This window comes from Macaca thibetana, chromosome 7 (genome assembly GCF_024542745.1).
Source record: "Macaca thibetana thibetana isolate TM-01 chromosome 7, ASM2454274v1, whole genome shotgun sequence".
In the NCBI taxonomy this organism is placed as follows: Eukaryota; Metazoa; Chordata; class Mammalia; order Primates; family Cercopithecidae; genus Macaca; species Macaca thibetana.
This window is the reverse complement of record NC_065584.1, coordinates 72362478-72380172: the sequence shown is the minus strand read 5'-3', so window position 1 is coordinate 72380172 and position 17695 is coordinate 72362478. Positions and strand designations below refer to the sequence as shown.

Here is a 17695-nt window from a genome sequence, read left to right as displayed (position 1 = left end):
AGCTTCCCAAAGTGCTGGGATTATAGGCGTAAGCCACCATACCTGGCCTGGCCAGGTTTGTTTGTTTATTTGTTTATTTATTTACTTATTTTGAAACAGAGTCTCGCTCTGTTGCCCAGGCTAGAGTGCAGTGGTATGATCTTGGCTCACTGCAACCTCCGCCTCCTGGGTTCAAGTGATTCTTATGTCTCAGCCTCCCTAGTAACTGGGACTACAGGTGCCTATCACCACGTCTGGCTTATTTTTTGTATTATTTGTAGAGATGGAGTTTTGCCATATTGGCCAGGCTGGTCTTGAACTCCTGACCTCAAGTGATCCGCCCACCTTGGCCTCCCAAAGTGGTGGGATTACAGGCATGAGCCACCATGCTCAGACTATTTTTTTCTTTTCTTTTTCCTTCTTCTTCTTTTTTTTTTTTTTTTTTTTTTGAGATGTTGTCTTGCTCTGTTGCCAAGCTGGAGTGCAGTGGCGTGATCTCGGCTCACTGCAATCTCCGCCTCCCAGGTTCAAGTGGTTCTCCTGCTTCAGCCTCCTGAATAGCTGGGATTACAGGCACATACCACCACACCTGGCTAATTTTTGTATTTTTAGTAGAGACAGGGTTTCACCATGTTAGCCAGGATGGTCTTGAACTCCTGACCTCGTGATCCGCCCGCCTCAGCCTCTCAAAGTGTTGGGATTACAGGTGTGAGCCACCGTGCTCGGCCGCCCAGCCTATTTTTAAACACTGAAAGCAAATGAGAAACAGAGCGAGATGGATCACAAATAGAAGCCATGAGCAGAAAAAAAGAGGAGAAATTGGCCTGGAACATTTTTTCTTTGTTACCAGGTGTCAGCTGTCAGCTGTCAGAGTCCAGTCCCATGACTGTGACACAGTCCCTTTGGATAAGCCGCTTACCTTGACTTAGGAATATTCATCATTTCTTATATCCCAGGGCTGTTCATAGGCTAACGTGTAGTGATTATTTTGCCAAAAACACTGATATTTTCAGAAAGTGAAGCAGATTAATGCATCACCAAATCTTTAAATGCTAATATTTGAAAATTGGGCCAGTTTGGAAGAGTATGAGAAAAGAGGGAATGGGATGCCCCCGTACTCATTGACTGAAACTCAAGAGGCTAGGCGGAAATGGGTGAGGTTGACAGCACAGGTATGGGTTTTGCTAGAAATCTAAATGTACATCATGAATAGAGAGCAGAGAAGCACACAGATAACCCAGTCTCAATGCTGGCTTTTCCACTTTTAGGGGTCAGGTCCACCTCCACGTTGTCAGGGCATGAGGAAAGCACCTCACTGGATTTCAGGGCAGGAGGATGGGAGTCACAGGGTAAAGGGAAGAGGCTACACACAGAGCAGGAGCGGGGGCTATGGGAGTTAGGGAGGGAGGCAAGGGGGAATTTTCCCTTCACGAATGGCAAGGCAGAACACTAACACGAGGAACACAGTATATGCATGGTGCTGTCTGCAGTGACATCTTCTGGCCATTTGTGGAAGAAGTTTTCTTTGAGGCATCACGGATTCTTGAGAAGAGGAATTTAGGAAAGTTGAGTTGAGGATGTGCACTGAGACTGGATATGAAGTTGTGATTGTGGTGCGTCACTTAACACAGTCCCAAGGGAAAGACCCCACTTTATCTGTGAGTGTTACTTTTCCTTCAGAGCCTGTTGCCGGTCAGCTCAGTGCATCCTGCTATTGAAATGACACCCGGACCATCCTCTTCCTTCCATCCTCACTGTCCCCACAGTAGTGCAGGCTGTGTTGTACCATGGTAGCTTCTTGGTACTTTTCGTTATTGTTGTTTTGAGATGGAGTCTCGCTCTGTTGCCCAGGCTGGAGTGCAGTGGTGTAATCTCGGCTCACTGCAACCTCTGCCTCCCAGGTTCAAGTGATTTTCCTGCCTCAGCCTACCCAGTAGCTGGGATTACAGGCACCCGCCACCACACTTAGCTAATTTTTGTATTTTTAGTAGAGATGGAGTTTCACCACGTTGACAAGGCTGGTCTTGAACTCCTGAACTCAGGCAATCCAACCTCCTAGGCCTCCCAAAGTGCTGGGATTCCAGGCGCAAGCCCAGCAAAAATGAATTATTTTTAAAGTTGAAACATAATACCTTCATGTGGTTTAAAAAAAAAAAAAACAAGCAGTCTAAAAAGGTTACAATTATACAATTAAATCTCTCTCGCTCTCTCTCTCTTTTTTTTTTTTTTTTTTTGAGACAGAGTTTCGCTCTTGTTGCCCAGGCTGGAGTGCAGTGGTGCAATCTGGGCTTACTGCAACCTCTGCCTCCCGGGTTCAAGCAGTTCTCCTGCCTCAGCCTCCCAAGTAGCCAGGCATGTGCCACCACGCCTGGCTAAGTTTTGTATTTTTAGTAGAGACGGGGTTTTACCATGTTGGTCAGGCTGGTTTCAAGCTCCTGACCTCAGGTGATCCACTCACCTCGGTCTCCCAAAGTGCTGGGATTATAGGCTTGAGCCACCGTGCCCGGCTTAAATCTGTTCACTGAGGCTTCTGATAACGTATTTTCATCGTATCATTTCCTGTAACAGCCTCTGTTGACCTACCGTGGCCTGCAGGAAACGGTCTGAATTCCTCAGCTGTATTTAAAGTCCTCCAGAGTCAGACTCCACCCTGCCCAGCCACTCCTCATCACCATTTCCCCCCAGCACCAACACTTTGTGCCAGCTGCTCTGGCCTTCATGCAGGCCTCTCCCTCCCTGTCCTAGGACCACTTTCTTTCAGCTTCCTTGCCAGGACCCACCCTTTCCAAAACTCCTTTTCTGTCTTCCTCTTCTTGGGCGCTGTGCCCTCTTTTAAATCCTTCTAGCTCTTACAGCTTGTCTTGAATATTGGGCCACATATTGTCTCATACTCCTTAGTTATTGCTTGTGTCATATTTTGATCCCTAGTTAAACACGATAGTTTTTAACTAGGAATAGTGTTGGGTGGGGCAGGGGCTGCTGTGGGGGGAGGAGACATTCATTTCTTCTGTGTCTCCCTTACCCTGGGCTTCCCTTGCCATTGTTTCAGGTATGAGTATCCCCTTTGCTTCATACTTGTCCCAATTTTTCTTGGACCCTCCTCCTCCGTTAATACCTCACTTTGCATGCAATCGATTTCATTCTTTTCTATCTAGAAATTATCTCGAGAGGCCATAGGGTCCAGCTTCTGCTTTCAGGTGAGTAAGGTGCTATCATTCCCATTTTACAAAGGATGCAGACACTCTGAAATAAAGGCTATCAGGAGGATGGGGGCACATCAGAGCCACCATATCCCATCCTGTCCTAGAGGAATTGAACATGAGTAGAAGTGAACAGATTATAAATAGACCTAGATAGTGTCCTCTTTCTCTTCTGTTGCCTGAGAGTAATCTCTGGGGTGGAGCCCAGAGTAGGGGGGAAGGCTCCTTTTCAAACCTTCGGTTAAGGAGTTAAGGAGATAGGTGATGTCCTGGAGGCTTGCTTAGTCCAGCTCCCCAGGGCAAGAGATCTAACAGGAAATTGGGGCAGAAGCTCTAGTTTAAAGGAATAGATGAGCATTTGCCTGGAGTATTCCCCATGTTAGAAATGCATTGGGGACATAGAATGGTGGGAAGGAAGCAGCATGAGAATGAGCGTTGTTGGTTGAAAGGCCTCTGACAAACTGATGCATACTCAGACCTCTCATTGAGGACTGCAAGGCTAACGGCCCATGGACATATGACTGGCTGGCCCAGGTAGGGGTATGGTGGCTAAGGCCCACCTGCTGCCCTTCTGGGATGCTGTTTAATGGCTTTCAGAAGCGGAGGTATTTTCAACACCAACATTTCATAAGCTCAGGAGCTTGACCCAGTTTAATAGAGTATACATAAACTAATACAACCAATATTTAAATGAAAAGCCCATTGGTATACAAAGAATGATGTATGCTTTGCAGTCTGACTAAGGCAACATCTAGAACAGTTTATTTCCCAGGAAAGTTTCCCTTGAGGAGGAAACCCTAGGCAGTTTAGATCCAGGTAGACTTCACACCTTGGACTTTGAGCACAGAGAACTTCATTCAACTACTATTACATATGAACATATACTAAATTGTTTTATAAAAGTAGTACAGGAGGCCATTTGACGTATTAAGCATCAGGGCATCACTGCAGCTTTCCATTGTTAAAGGCCTTAACCTCACTTTGTCTTTTTACTCTCAACATTGAGTCTATCGATTTGTTAGGCCAGCTCAGCAACAAGACTGGAAATTAACATAGAGGTATATGGGAGGGTTGTTGTCGGCAGGGTGTTGAACTGGAGCTAAAAATAGGTGGGGATTCCTGGGGCAGCCTCCTTCGTGGTCACAGGCACCACAAAAGGAAAACTCAGCAGGGAAATTTGCTTTCGAGCCCTGCCCACAAGGGAGGGTAAAAGCCCCCACCTCTGTCGCTCCCCACCGGAAAAGCTCAGGGTGACAGTGAGTTTAGTGCTTTCAAAATGTCAGGTCTCTCACAAGACAAGCTGTCACCCCTTCCCGCCCCCAGACTTCTGATCAGAGGCTTTCCCTCTGGGTAAATTCACTTTCTTAGTTCGAGCTCAAATGTCTGTCCCTGACTACCTGTAGCTATGTTTTGTCACAGGCCTGATTAAGATAAAGGGAATGTGAAATATTGACATAACAGGGTTAATATGGGCGGGGGGGGAACTCTAAAGAAGAAAAGCACTGTAGGTAGGGAAAAAAAAACCCCATTAATTTGTCAAGCATTTATTAAGCTCTTTTTGTGGTGCCAGGCACTACGCTGGGATATGGAGCATAATAAAAATAATTTTTTATTTATAAAATAAAAATAAATATGGTTCCTGCTCTCAAGGCACTTCTAGGCTGGTGAGAAGACCAGCAGGTAAATGAGTGGTGCTAGTAGGGAGTGATCAGAGATGTGGCTGAGGCCTGAACAAAGTGGCCTGGGAGCATGAGGCAGGGGAAGCCATGCCACACTGAGAGGGATGGTCCAGGGCAGCTATTGAAAGACAAGTCAGAGTCAGGAGTGGGAAGAAGGATGTGCAGGCAGAGGATTAAGCCTGTGGTGGGCTGGGAGGTGTGAAAGCAGCTTCACAGGGCTTGCTGTGTGGTAGAGGGATATGAGTAAGCAGGAGAGACACAGCACACAGCCACGTGACCGAGCCGAGAAGCTGGGCCTGCACCCTGAAAGCTGTGGTGGGTCACTGATCAGGTGTATGCCTTAGAAGACAGTGTGGTAAATAAACTGGAGTAGGTTGGGCTTGAGGCTGGTGGCCAGTTAAAGACAGTGACTGGAGGCCAGGCGCAGTGACTCACGCCTGTAATCTCAGCACTTTGGGAGGCTGAGGCAGGTGAATCACCTGAGGTCAGGAGTTTGAGACCAGCCTGGCCAACATGACGAAACCCCGTCTCTACTAAATATAAAAAAATTAGCTGAATGTGGTGGCGCGTGCCTGTAATCCCAGCCACTTGGGAGACTGAGGCAGGAGAATCACTTGAACCTGGGAGGTGGAGGTTGCAGTGAGCCGAGATATAGCACCACTGCACTCCTGCACTCCAGCCTGGGCAACAGAGCAAGACTCTCCTGTAAAAAAAAAAAAAAAAAAAAAAAAAGACAGTGACTGGAAAGTGAGATGGCTACAGAGAGATCTAAGAACAAGGATTTCGAGGTCTGAGTGACTGATTGGATGTGAAGGAGACAGGGAAGAATCTAGGAGCTCTGTTTCTGACTTTGGTTACTTAATGGAAAAACAGGAGGAAAAGCAGGTTGAGGGGAAGATGATGGGCTCCATCTTGGATGTATTAATTTCAAGATCCTCGTAGATACAAACAGCCAATTTAATGTGGAGAGTTCTAAAAGCATGCAATATATTGGAAGTCATTGGCTTATTTGAGAAACAGACAAAGCCACCCAGGAATTGTGTATAGAAGTCCAAACACCAAGACTGGGAACACCCAAAGAGGTGAGCTTGGCTGAGAAGCCAACCAAGGAAACTGAGGAAAAGCAGAAGAGAGGGCTGTACTTCTTGTGAGAAGTACAAGAAAGTGGCCTTTGTAAACGAAGTGTTAAGTATGGCAAGATTGTGGGTCTATAGGAAACTACACAGATATGCTAAAGCTCATGAATTCAGGCTAACTTGAGAAGAAAAAGGCCAGACTGAAAGAAAAGAAAGGTTTATTTAAGATATGATAGTTGGCTGGCCGTGGTGGCTAACACCTGTAATCCCAGCACTTTGGGAGGCTGAGACGGGTGAATCACGAGGTCAGGAGATGGAGACCATCCTGGCTAACACGGTGAAACCCTGTCTCTACTAAAATACAAAAAAAATTAGCTGGGTGTGGCGGCGGGTGCCTGTAGTCCCAGCTACTCAGGAGGCTGAGGCAGGAGAATGGTGTGAACCCAGGAGGCGGAGCTTGCAGTGAGCCGAGATCGCGCCACTGCACTGCAGCCCAGGCGACAGAGCGAGACTCCGTCTCAAAATAAATAAATAAATAAATAAATAAAAGATATGATATTTAATTACTTTTAAATACACAATTACAAGGCTAACTAAAGGGCTCCTTCAGGGCTGTGATTCAAAGATTTACAATTATTTCATTAAAAGCACATAATGAAAACCATGGCATCTCTTTCATTTTATCAGTAGACAGATAGAAGTTGATGAAGTTAAGTGATGTGTTCAAGGTCACACAATTAAACAAATTGGACTAAAACCCAGATCTCTAGACAATGAGCCTGGTGCTCCTTCCTCTATATCAGTGGTTGGTTCTCAGGCTTTGGCTTGTATTAGAGTCACCTGGAGGGTTTGTTAACCCACAGCTTGCTGGGCCCCACCCCAGAGATTTTTATTCAGTAAATCTGGGTTGGGGCCTGAGAATGCATTTCTTACCAGTTGCAGGTTACCTATTGCTTCTGGCCCAGGACCACATTGAGGACCACTGCTCTGTATAAGCCTCTTTATCTCTAACACTTAAAGTACTCAAGGATTCTAGAAGCCAGTTGTCTTTCAGGTTGCTTAATCATTTTCTCAGAAACCCTCCTTATATTATTAGTTTGCTTAAAAAGAATATTTTCTTCATGCAAACAGTCTCCTTGAACTTTATTCATTCAAAAAACTCAAGCTGTTCTAGATAGACACTGTTCTGGGCATTAAAGATATAGTAAAATACTTTGCCCTCAGAGGCCAGATGCAGTGGCTCACACCTGTAATTCCTACTTCCAACATTTTGGGAGGCCAAGGCAGGAGGATTGCTTGAGCCCAGGAATCTGAGACCAGCCTGGGCAACATGGCAAAAACCCATCTCAAAATAAAAATATAAATAATACAAAAATTAGCCAGGTGTGGTGGCGTGCACCTATAGTCCCAGCTACTTGGGAGGCTGAGGCGTAAGAATCACCTGAGCCTAAGAGGTTGAGGCTGCAGTGAGCCGAGATCGCACCACTGCACTCCAGCCTGGGCGACAGAGTAAGACTTTGTCTCCAAAAAAAAAAAAAAAAAAAAAAAAAAAGGAACAAAAAAACCTCTGTCCTCAGAGAGTTTACCTTGTGCGGGAGATACAAATAACACAAAATAAAAGAATATAATATGTTAGAGTGCTAAGGAGGAAAAAAGAAATCAAGAAAAAGTATAGAAATGTAGGAAAGGAGAGGATGTTGACATTTTAGGTAGGGGGACCAGAATAGACAAGAAGGCAACCATGAAGTAAATACTTTTTTTTTTTTGAGACAAGGCCTCACTATGTTGCCCAGGCTAGAGTGCAATTAGGTGATCTCGGCTCACTGCAGCCTTGACCTCTTGGGCTCAAGCGATCCTCCTACCTCAGCTTCCCAAGTAGCTGAGACTGTTACAGGCATGCACCTGCACGCCCAGCTAATTTTTTTTTTTTTGTATATTTACTAGAGACGGTGTCTCACCACGGTGCCCAGGCTGGTCTTGAACTTCTGGGCTCAGACAATCCACCCGCCTTGGCCTCCCAAAGTGCTGGGCGTACAAGTGTGAGCCACCATGCCTGGCTGAAGTGAAGACCTGAATGAAGAGCATGAGCTATGTAGCTGTCCAGGAAGGAGGGGCCAGGTGGTCTTCAGTGAGTGCAGAGGCCTGGAGAAGGACACACCCTCAGGGACAGCAGCAGGGAGTCAGTGTGGGGAAAGTCGTGTGACTCACAGGAGTAATAGGAAATGAAATCAGAGGTAACAGAACACCAGATCAATGCTGGGACCTTAGGAACTGCTTTGACAATATTTAGTAAATTCCCCTAGAAAATATCACTCTATTTCTCTTGCTTTAAAACATACTTTTGAGGGAACTTTAGGTCCCAGCCTTGAGTGGGCCCCAGGAGCTCCCAACCCTAAAGGGTATAGAAGTTCCCTCCACAAAGTGGCTGATCAGTGTGCCAAGTTGCTTGTTTTCCCAAAGCAACAGAGTACAGACCCATATGGAGAGACATAAATGGAAGGAAATAGGTTTCTTTGGCCACCTTTTATGTATAAATGTGCCCTACCCCATCCTCCCCCAACCCACACCCCAACTCCTATCTTCAGCTTCACTAAATTCCAAGTGAATTGCCCTGGCAATGTCTACCACATTTTTTCTGTATTATGAATTTCATCGTCTACACTTCTGGGAAAAATTAACCCCACCCTTATGAGTTGTGAGCTGTGGCTCAGACCTTCGGTTCTTTTTATGGTCAAGCTTTTGGGTCTTGGCCCACCCACAACCACCTGCAATGGGGAAAAAACCTCATTAATACATTAAAGGACTTTTTGTCATCCTGGAAGGTTACTACACTTATATTCGAACAAATAGAAATCTTCAAAGTATCATAGTTGCCACAGTCAAAGGCAGATTACTAGGCTGAATAGATCATTGGTCTAAGAAAATTGTGGAAAAAAAATCATGCCCCTTGCAGCAACACAGATGCAGCTGGAGGTCATTATCCTAAGTGAATTAGTGCAGGAACAGAAAACCAAATGCTGCGTGTTATCACTTATAAATGGGAACTAAACACTGGGTCACATGGACATAAAGATGGGAACGGTAGACAATGAGGACTACAGAAGGGAGAAGGGAGGGAGCAGGGGAAAAGACTGAAAAACTAGCTCCTGGGTACTTTGCTCACTACCTGGGTGACAGGTTCCATTATACGCCAAACCTCAGCATCACTTAATACACCCTTGTCACAAATGTGCACATGTACCCCCTGAATCTAGTGCTTGACTATGTTGTCTTGGAACCTGGAGCTAGGTCCTGCAAAAAAAACTTGGGACTATAAAGATGCAGTCCTGAACTCTAAGAGATTATATTCTAAAATAAAATGTCTTAGACCTCTGAGGATGTAGGGGTATTTATGAGTATTAATGTTTTCCTATTGGTACGTGAGAAATATTTTCTAGCAGAACAACTACAAAAAATGCAAGCCTCCCTCACATTTTTGTTTTAAGCCTTCAGAGACTACATTTATTATCTTGAACAGAATGAAATTTTGAAGTCATATTGGCAAATTGTCAAGTTATCTGTGGGTACAAATTATAAAATATTGGATATAAAGCCAGACCAGACACAGTGGCTCTGGCAGGGCGTGGTGGCTCACACCTGTAATCCCAGCACTTTGGGAGGCCAAGGCGGGTGGATCAGTTGAGGTCAGGAGTTCAAGGCCAACCTGGCCAACATGGTGAAACCCCGTCTCTACTAAAAATACAAAAATTAGCCAGGCATGGTGGTGCTCTCCTGTAATCCCAGCTACTTAGGAGGCTGAGGCTGGAGAATTGCTTGAACCTGGGAGGTAGAGGTTGCAGTGAGTCCAGACAGTGCCAGTGCACTCCAGCCTGGGTGGCAGAGGAATATACCATCTCAAAAACAAAACACAACACAACATATGAGTTTTCACTGACGACTTTTTTCTTTCCAGACTTGAATTGGCTCTTGGGGGCCCACATAGAGTAGAGGGTGACTTTCTGTAGGTGACTTGCCAACGTCTCTAGAGCAGGCCCTGCTGCTCCACCTAGAATAACACATCACATGTGGGTTACTTCAAGATCCTAGCTGCTTCTGCTCCTAGGATCTGACAGCTGTTTGGGACAGGGACACTTTTTGCTGTTATTGATCTCTAAACTCTTAGACTGTAAGAGCTAGAAGTGACCTTTAAGGTCATTTAATCCAACGGTTCCTTTTACACTTAAAGCAAGTCTTTAACATCCTTGCCAAGGGCTCTAGCAATTTTGGTCAAACACCTCTATCTAGTGTTTACACTTAGGAATAATCTTAGGTGAGAACAAAGATCCTGATTCCATTTACTGGGGAAGGCTTTTGTGCAGGAGGTAAGTTTTGGTGTGGTTAATGCATTCAATTTAAATGTAATTCAGTTCAATTAAAAAAGATGAAAAGGAAACTTGACTAATACTTTTTTTTAATGTCAAATGAAACAATATTGTGGATGAATAATCAAGAATATTTCTTTGGAATACAGATAAATGGTAAACACTAATCCTAAATATCCATCATATTTGCCATCATAATTTAAAAAATCCGAAATGCCAGACCACAATAGCAAAATGCTTAATAGTGCTGCCAACCCCAGTAAGCCATCATGCCTTGTTTCCACCAACACAAACAGATTTTATGGCCCAGTCTTTACATGAATCACTCTGTGAAAATGATAGCAAATGTAATAACCCCAGACAGCTGCAATTATCTAAATGTCTCCCTATTAGCCATTTGAATGGCTGAAGCCTTATAATCAAATTAGAGTGAATGCTAATTGAAATCTAATAGAGCTTATATCCATGTGATTAGATATCAGAATTTGATTCCAATATTGTTAAATTACAGACAGGGCCCATCAAGTCACACTAAAATGCGGTAACCTCAATGACAAAAGGAGATGGATTCTTTCAATAAAGAGATCAAGCTGGAACCGGTTTGTATGGTGTTACCGCCACCTCCTGGGCCTTAGTGGAACTGCAGAGACAATTTTTCCTTTGACGCGGGCACAACTATTTTCTTTTCAATTTTTCCCCTTTCCTTTCCTTTCCTTTTTCCTTTCGTTTCCTTTCCTTTTTCCTTTCGTTTCCTTTCCTTTTGTTTCCTTTCCTTTTTCCTTTCCTTTCTCCTCCGCTCCCCTCCCCTCTCCTTTTTCCTTTCCTTTCCTTTTTTGAGGGAATCTCGCTCCGATGCTAGACTGGAGTGCAGTGGCGCGACTTCAGCTCACTGCAATTTCCGCCTCCCTGGTTCAAGCGATTCTCCTGCCTCAGCCTACTGAGTAGCTGGGACTCCAGGCGCCTGCCACCACACCTGGCTAATTTTTGTATTTTTAGTAGAGACGGGGTTTCACCATGTTGGCCAGGATGGTCTCCGTCTCCTGACCTCGTGATCCACCCGCCTTGGCCTCCCAAAGTGCTGGGATTATAGGTGTGAGCCACCGTGCCCAGCCTTTTCTTTCTTTTTGAGACAGAGTATCCTTCTGTTGCCCAGGCTGGAGTGCACTGGTGTGATCACAGGTCATTGCAGCCTCAACCTCCTGAGCTCAAGCAATCCTCCCATCTCAGCCTCATGAGTATCTTGGACTGCAGGTGTGTGCAACCACACCCAGCTAATTTTTGCGTTTTTCATAGAGACAGGATCTCACTATGTTGCACAGGCTGGTCTCAAACTCCTGGACACAAGCGATCCATCTGCCTTGGCCTTCCAAAGTGCTGGGATTACAGGCGTGAGCTACCGCACCTGGCCTACATAGAAATTTAAATATTTGCATATTGGATTTGGCCCAAAATTAGCCTGATTATTTATTTATTTATTTATTTATTTATTTAGTTTTTTGAGATGGAGACTCACTCTGTCGCCCAAGCTGGAGTGCAGTGGCATGATCTCCACTCACTTCCACCTCTGCTTCCTGGGTTCAATCGATTCTCCTGCCTCAGCCTCCTGAGTAGCTGGGACTACAGGCACACACCACCATGCTCTGCTAATTTTTGTATTTTTAGTAGAGACGGGGTTTCACCATGTTGGCGAGGATGGTCTTGATCTCACGGCCTCGTGATCTACGCGCCTTGGCCTCCCAAAGTGCTGAAATTACAGGCGTGAGCCACCGTGGCCAGCCAGCCTGATTTTTTAAAATTATAATTTCCTTTTTTACATTTTTTTATTTCAATAGTTTTTGGGGTACAGGAGGTTTTTGGTTACATGGATAAGTTCTTTGGTGGTGATTTCTGAGATTTTAGTGCACCTGTCACCTAAGCAGTGTACACTGTACCCAATATGCAGTCTTCCATCCTTCACTGGTCTCCCAGCCTTCCCCCACAAGTCCCCAAAGTTCATTGCATCATTCTTGTGCCTTTGTGCCCTCATAGTTTAGCTCATACTTATAAGTGAGAACATAAATTATAATTTTCTTTACTCCAGTGTGTATTCCTAAACCATGCTGAATTGTTAATAAGGCAAGAATATAAACATATAAATGAAAAAGTTTGAATAAAACTTATAGGAAAAGCAAAGAAATATGATTTGAAACATTTAGCAAGGGTTAAATACATCTGGAGTGATAAAAAGCTTACTTCAATGCCAGCATTATGGCTAGTGACAGGTAGAACAATGCTGTCCCCCGCCCCCACTGCCCGTCCCAGATAGACATCTTAGTCCTAATTCTTAGAATTTGTGATTATGTTAGGTTATATGGCAAAAGGGAATTTAGGCTGCAGATAGGATTAAGGATGTTAATCAGATGACCTTGAGATAGGGAGATTAGTCTGTCTTATCCAGGTGGGTCCAGTGTAACCATAAGAGTACTTATAAACAGATGAGGAAGGCAGAAAAGAAACAGGGAAATGGCAGTGTGAAAAAGACATGGCCTGATGTTGCTGGCTTTGAAGGTGGAGGGATGAGGCCACAAGCCAAGCAATGCTGGAAAAAGATCAGGAAATCGAGTCTTCTCTAGAGCCCCAGAAGAGCACAGTTCTGCTGCCCCCTTGATTTCAGCCCAGTGAGATTCATTTTGGACTTCTGACCTTCAGAATTGTTACATAATACATTCATATTGTTTAAGCCACTAAATTTGTGGTAATTTGTTATGGCAGCAATGGGAAAACTTATACATGGATTGACAGAAGGGAAGCTGAAAGTGAAGAGGCAAGTAAAGATCAAGGCACTGTTACATATGGGCAAAGCAGTAGACATGGAATCAGAAATTCCCTGCTCTGCCAGTTACTGTTAGTACCTCTGTAACTTAGATAAGTTACTTAACCTCTCTGTGTCTCAATACTTTTATCTGTATAAAGGGCTGATACTTCCTCAGATGGCTGTTGTGAGGAGGAAATGAATCGATGTGAACCCTTACCACAGTGCCTTTGGAGAACCCTAACACATGTGCACTGCTGTTGCCGCTGCCACTTGCTATCACTATGACTGCCACAAGGTTAATGGTGGTTTTTTGTTGTTGTTTAATAAGTAGGTGTTTATTTATAAAATTATGTGTACCATATATACATAATTCAGACAAAATTCACAAGTGAAGGATTACAGATTAAAATTACATTAGATTTTTGCATATAACAAGGTTTTATTTAGCACATTCGATTAAACCCATGCCTCTGTAATCACATTGCATTTTTGGTGGTTCCTGCACAGTTGATGACAGACCTTGGCTTACAGAAGTGAAAACAGACTATCTCAGTGTAAGCAATTATTCTTAAAACTTTGATTGGCAACTTTGGCTCTAGGTTAGTAAAATTAAATTTGCTTCTTATTAATCATGACTATTGGGTACCAATTTAGGGTGTCACTCTTTTATTAAGTTTTTGGAATGGGTCAGAATATGCAGAACTACACAGTATTAAACATGGTGCTAGGCCAAGCGTGGTGGCTCACATCTGTAATCCCATCACTTTGGGAAGCCGAGGTGGGAGGATCACTTGAGGCCAGGAGTTCAAGACCAGTCTGGCCAACATGGCGAAACCCTGTCTGTACTAAAAACACAAAAATTAGCTGGGTGTTGTGGAGGGCACCTATATTCCCAGCTACTCAGGAGGCTGAGACAGGAGAATTGCTTGAAGCTGGAAGGCTGAGGCAGCAGTGAGACGAGACTGTGCCACTGCATTTCAGCCTGGGAAACAGAGTGAGACTCTGTCTCAAAAAAAAAAAAAAAAAAAAAAAAAAAAAAAAATAGTGCTAGTGTTTGCAATTGAGAATCACCTCAATGTAAATTTTTTAGTTGATAGTTCTAATTAAAAGTGTCAGTTTTCATATTTTATATATAATTCCTATAATTATACATCATTTAAACTTTTTATTTTGAAAAAATTTATGTTCATAAGAAGTTGCAAAATAGTATAGAGAGTTCCCTATATCCTTCACCCATCTTTCTTCAGTGCTAATATTATCAAAACCAGCAAAATGATGCTGGTACAATGTTAATCATAACTACAGATCTTATTCAGATTTCACAGTTCTTACACAACTTTTTTTCAGTATACAAGTTCTATGAAATTCTGTCTCATATATAGGGTTGTGTAACCACTACCATGATCAGGATACAGAATTGTGCTATCATCACAAATAAACTCCTTGTATTATCCCTCATAGTCACACTGTCCCCTGTCCCTAAGCCCTGACACTGACTGATCCATTTGCCATCATTATAATTTTGTCATTTTGAGAATGTTACATAAATGGAATTATATAATATTTCAACTTTTGAGATTGGCTTTTTTCACTCAGTGTAATGCCTTTGAAATCTATCCACATTGCTATATGTGTTAATAGTTTTTTCCTTCTTATTAATGAGTAGTGCACCATTATATGGGGGTACCAATTTATCCATTCAACTGTTGAAGAATAGTTGTTTACAGTTTTGGGCTCTTACAAATGAAACTGCTATAAATATTCATGTACAGGTTTTTGTGTGAACATAAGCTCTTTTCTTTTCTTTTCTGAGACGGAGTCTTGCTCTGTTGCCCAGGCTGGCGTGCCGTGGTGCCATCTCAGCTCTCTGCTACCTCCGCCTCCCAGGTTCAAGCAATTCTCTGCCTCAGCCTCCTGAGTAGCTGGGATTACAGGAGTCCGCCACCATGCCTGTCTAATTTTTTTGTATTTTTAGTAGAGACGTGGTTTCACCATCTTGGTCAGGCTCGTCTTGAACTCCTGACCTGGTGATCCACCCACCTCGGCTCCCAAAGTGCTGAAATTACAGGCCTGAGCCACTGCGCCCAGCCCATAAGCTTCATTTCTTTAGATAAAAGCCCAGTTTTGTAAGGTTTGAGGAGTTAAGATCATCGGTGTTAAAATACTTTGTAAATGGCAATGCTTACTTCAGATTTAAGGTGGGTTACTCTGAGATATATTAAGAATGATAAACAGTGACAAAAGGCTGAAACATTTGGGGAGAATACGTGGTAAGAGTTAGTAGCAAAGGGAACCCAATTTTGAGTGTTTTACTTTGTAGAAAATAAAATGCTGTTAATGGAAAATGTGAGACTTAAGGGCAGCCTTTTATACAGTGGAAATGTGGGATTGAGCTAAAAACAAAAGACTGAAATACCTTGGTACACTGGCAGTGCACCAGCCGCTGAAGGATGTACACAATTAGTGGAGAGAATATTAATAGGAAGAAAGATGAACAGAGAGAGAAAGGCAGATTCATTCATTCATCTAGCAAATATTTATTGGGCCCCTACTAGTGGCCATGCATTGTTGTTGAGCCTAGACACGCCCAGGAACAAGTCTGTGTGTTATGAAGCTTATATTCTAGATAAAGTGAAAGACAGTAAACAAGGTAATATATAAGATAACGTCAGATAGTGATAAATACTATGTACAAATATCAAGTAGGGAAAGGAACTGGAGAGAGATTGGAGATGCTATTTTGGACTATATAGTCAGGAAGGCCTCCGTGTGGAGGTGATAGTTTTAGAAGTTTCTGGGGAGCTGAGATCATAGGAAGATAAGAATTGAGCCAAGACTTGGTTCACAGGAAGTTGTTGGAAGACAACATAGGAAATTATGACGTCTGAGCATAAACAAGACCAAATGTACAAAATGTAAGGACAAATATTAAAATATATTAAGATGCAAAGTTTCTCTATGACAACAGTTACCTAAAAAAAAAGTTAAGCTGTAGACTTTGGTGCTTTTTCTTTTTGAGATGGAGTTTTGCTCATGTTGCCCAGGCTGGAGCATAATGGCGCAATCACTGCAACCTCTGCCTCCCGGGTTCAAGTGATTCTCCTGCCTCAACCTCCTGGGTGAGTAGGTGGGATTATAGGCATGTGCCACCATGCCCAGCTAATTTTGTATTTTTAGTAGAGACGGGGTTTCATTGTGTTGGCCAAGCTGGTCTCAAACTCCTGACCTCAGGTGATCCGCCCGCCCTGGCCTCCCAAAGTGTGGGGATTATAGGCTTGAGCCAATGTGCCCGGCCAAGACTTTGAAATGATACTTAGGAGTATAAATTAGCACAGTCAATTTCAAGACAATTTGTTATATACATTCATAGGAAGAAGGAAATTTTTGTTTTTGGGGGTCAGGGACCAAGTCATTATCAGGGTATGTTGCATTTCTTTTACTTTATATAACTGTGTCTTTCTGTGTTCTACAGAAAAACAGCTTGAAAATGGGGTACTATGCAAATGTCAGTATTGTTATTCTTGATGATTTTGTGACTCCTACTGTGCCTCTCATGCACTATGATGACAAAATGTATCCATTCTCTAAAGAAAGGCACTGTGGCTGCAGTGAACCATGGTCATGCCACTTCACTCCAGCCTGGGCAACAGAGAAAGACCCTGTCCCAAACAAAGCAAAATAAAACAAAAACAAAACACTATCCTTATCCTTTTTGTTTTCTTTTGTCAATATAGGCAGATAATAATGTTCAAGTTTTCTTGGAAGATCGGGAAAAAAAAATAGTGAAATAGATCATCCTCATTCCTGCATTATTTGTGTGCAGAGAGGGATGTTCCCATTCTACCATCCTCTGCAGCCTTTCTCTAGACAGGATGGACGATCTCATGTTTCTACTAACTCTCTTTTCCAGGGTAGGAGGGTAAGGCAGGGCATTGGAAAGGGGTGAGCTTTAGGTCAGTTTTAATAAAACACAGTATTATAGATACAATGGAAGCCCCTTTTGAAGCTCTTTGCAATCTCAATTCCCTTACTCCTTTGCCAATATGTATTTTTCCTAGCTTTTCATACTTTTGGTACATATGAATGTATCTGTATATAATGGATATTAATACTATTATTAAATCTTAGATAAATGGCCTCTTAAATGTATCCTTTTGCAAATTACTTTTCCACTCAAGATTATGATTTGAGATTTACTCATATGGATTCATGTTGTTCATTCACATAACTTCATTGCTATATTCTACATTTATTCATCCATTTCCTTACCAGTGATAGACAATACTATGGTGAACATTTTTTGTATGTGTCCCCTTAGGCACATATATGATGGTTTCTTCAGGGCAGTGATACTCAAAGTGTGGTGCATGAACCAGCAGCATCAGTATGACCTGGAAGTTAGAAATGTAAATTCTTGAGCTTTAACCCAGGCTTACAAAATCAGAAACTGGGGTGGGGTGGGGTGGGGTGGGGTGGGGTGGGGCCTACCAAACTCTTTTAATAAGTTCTTCAGTGATTCTGATGCACACTAAAGTTTGAGAATTACTGTTCTTGCTATAATTTTACAAAATTGCTGGGTTATAGGATATGTGTATTTACACATTTA

General features: G+C 43.1%; 1 protein-coding gene across 1 annotated transcript in view; it reads right to left on the bottom strand.

The window, feature by feature from the left end:
- Positions 1–17695, bottom strand: part of NFKBIA (NFKB inhibitor alpha) — a 327260-nt gene that overhangs the window by 10573 nt on the left and 298992 nt on the right. The gene's annotated exons all lie outside the window — the stretch shown is intronic.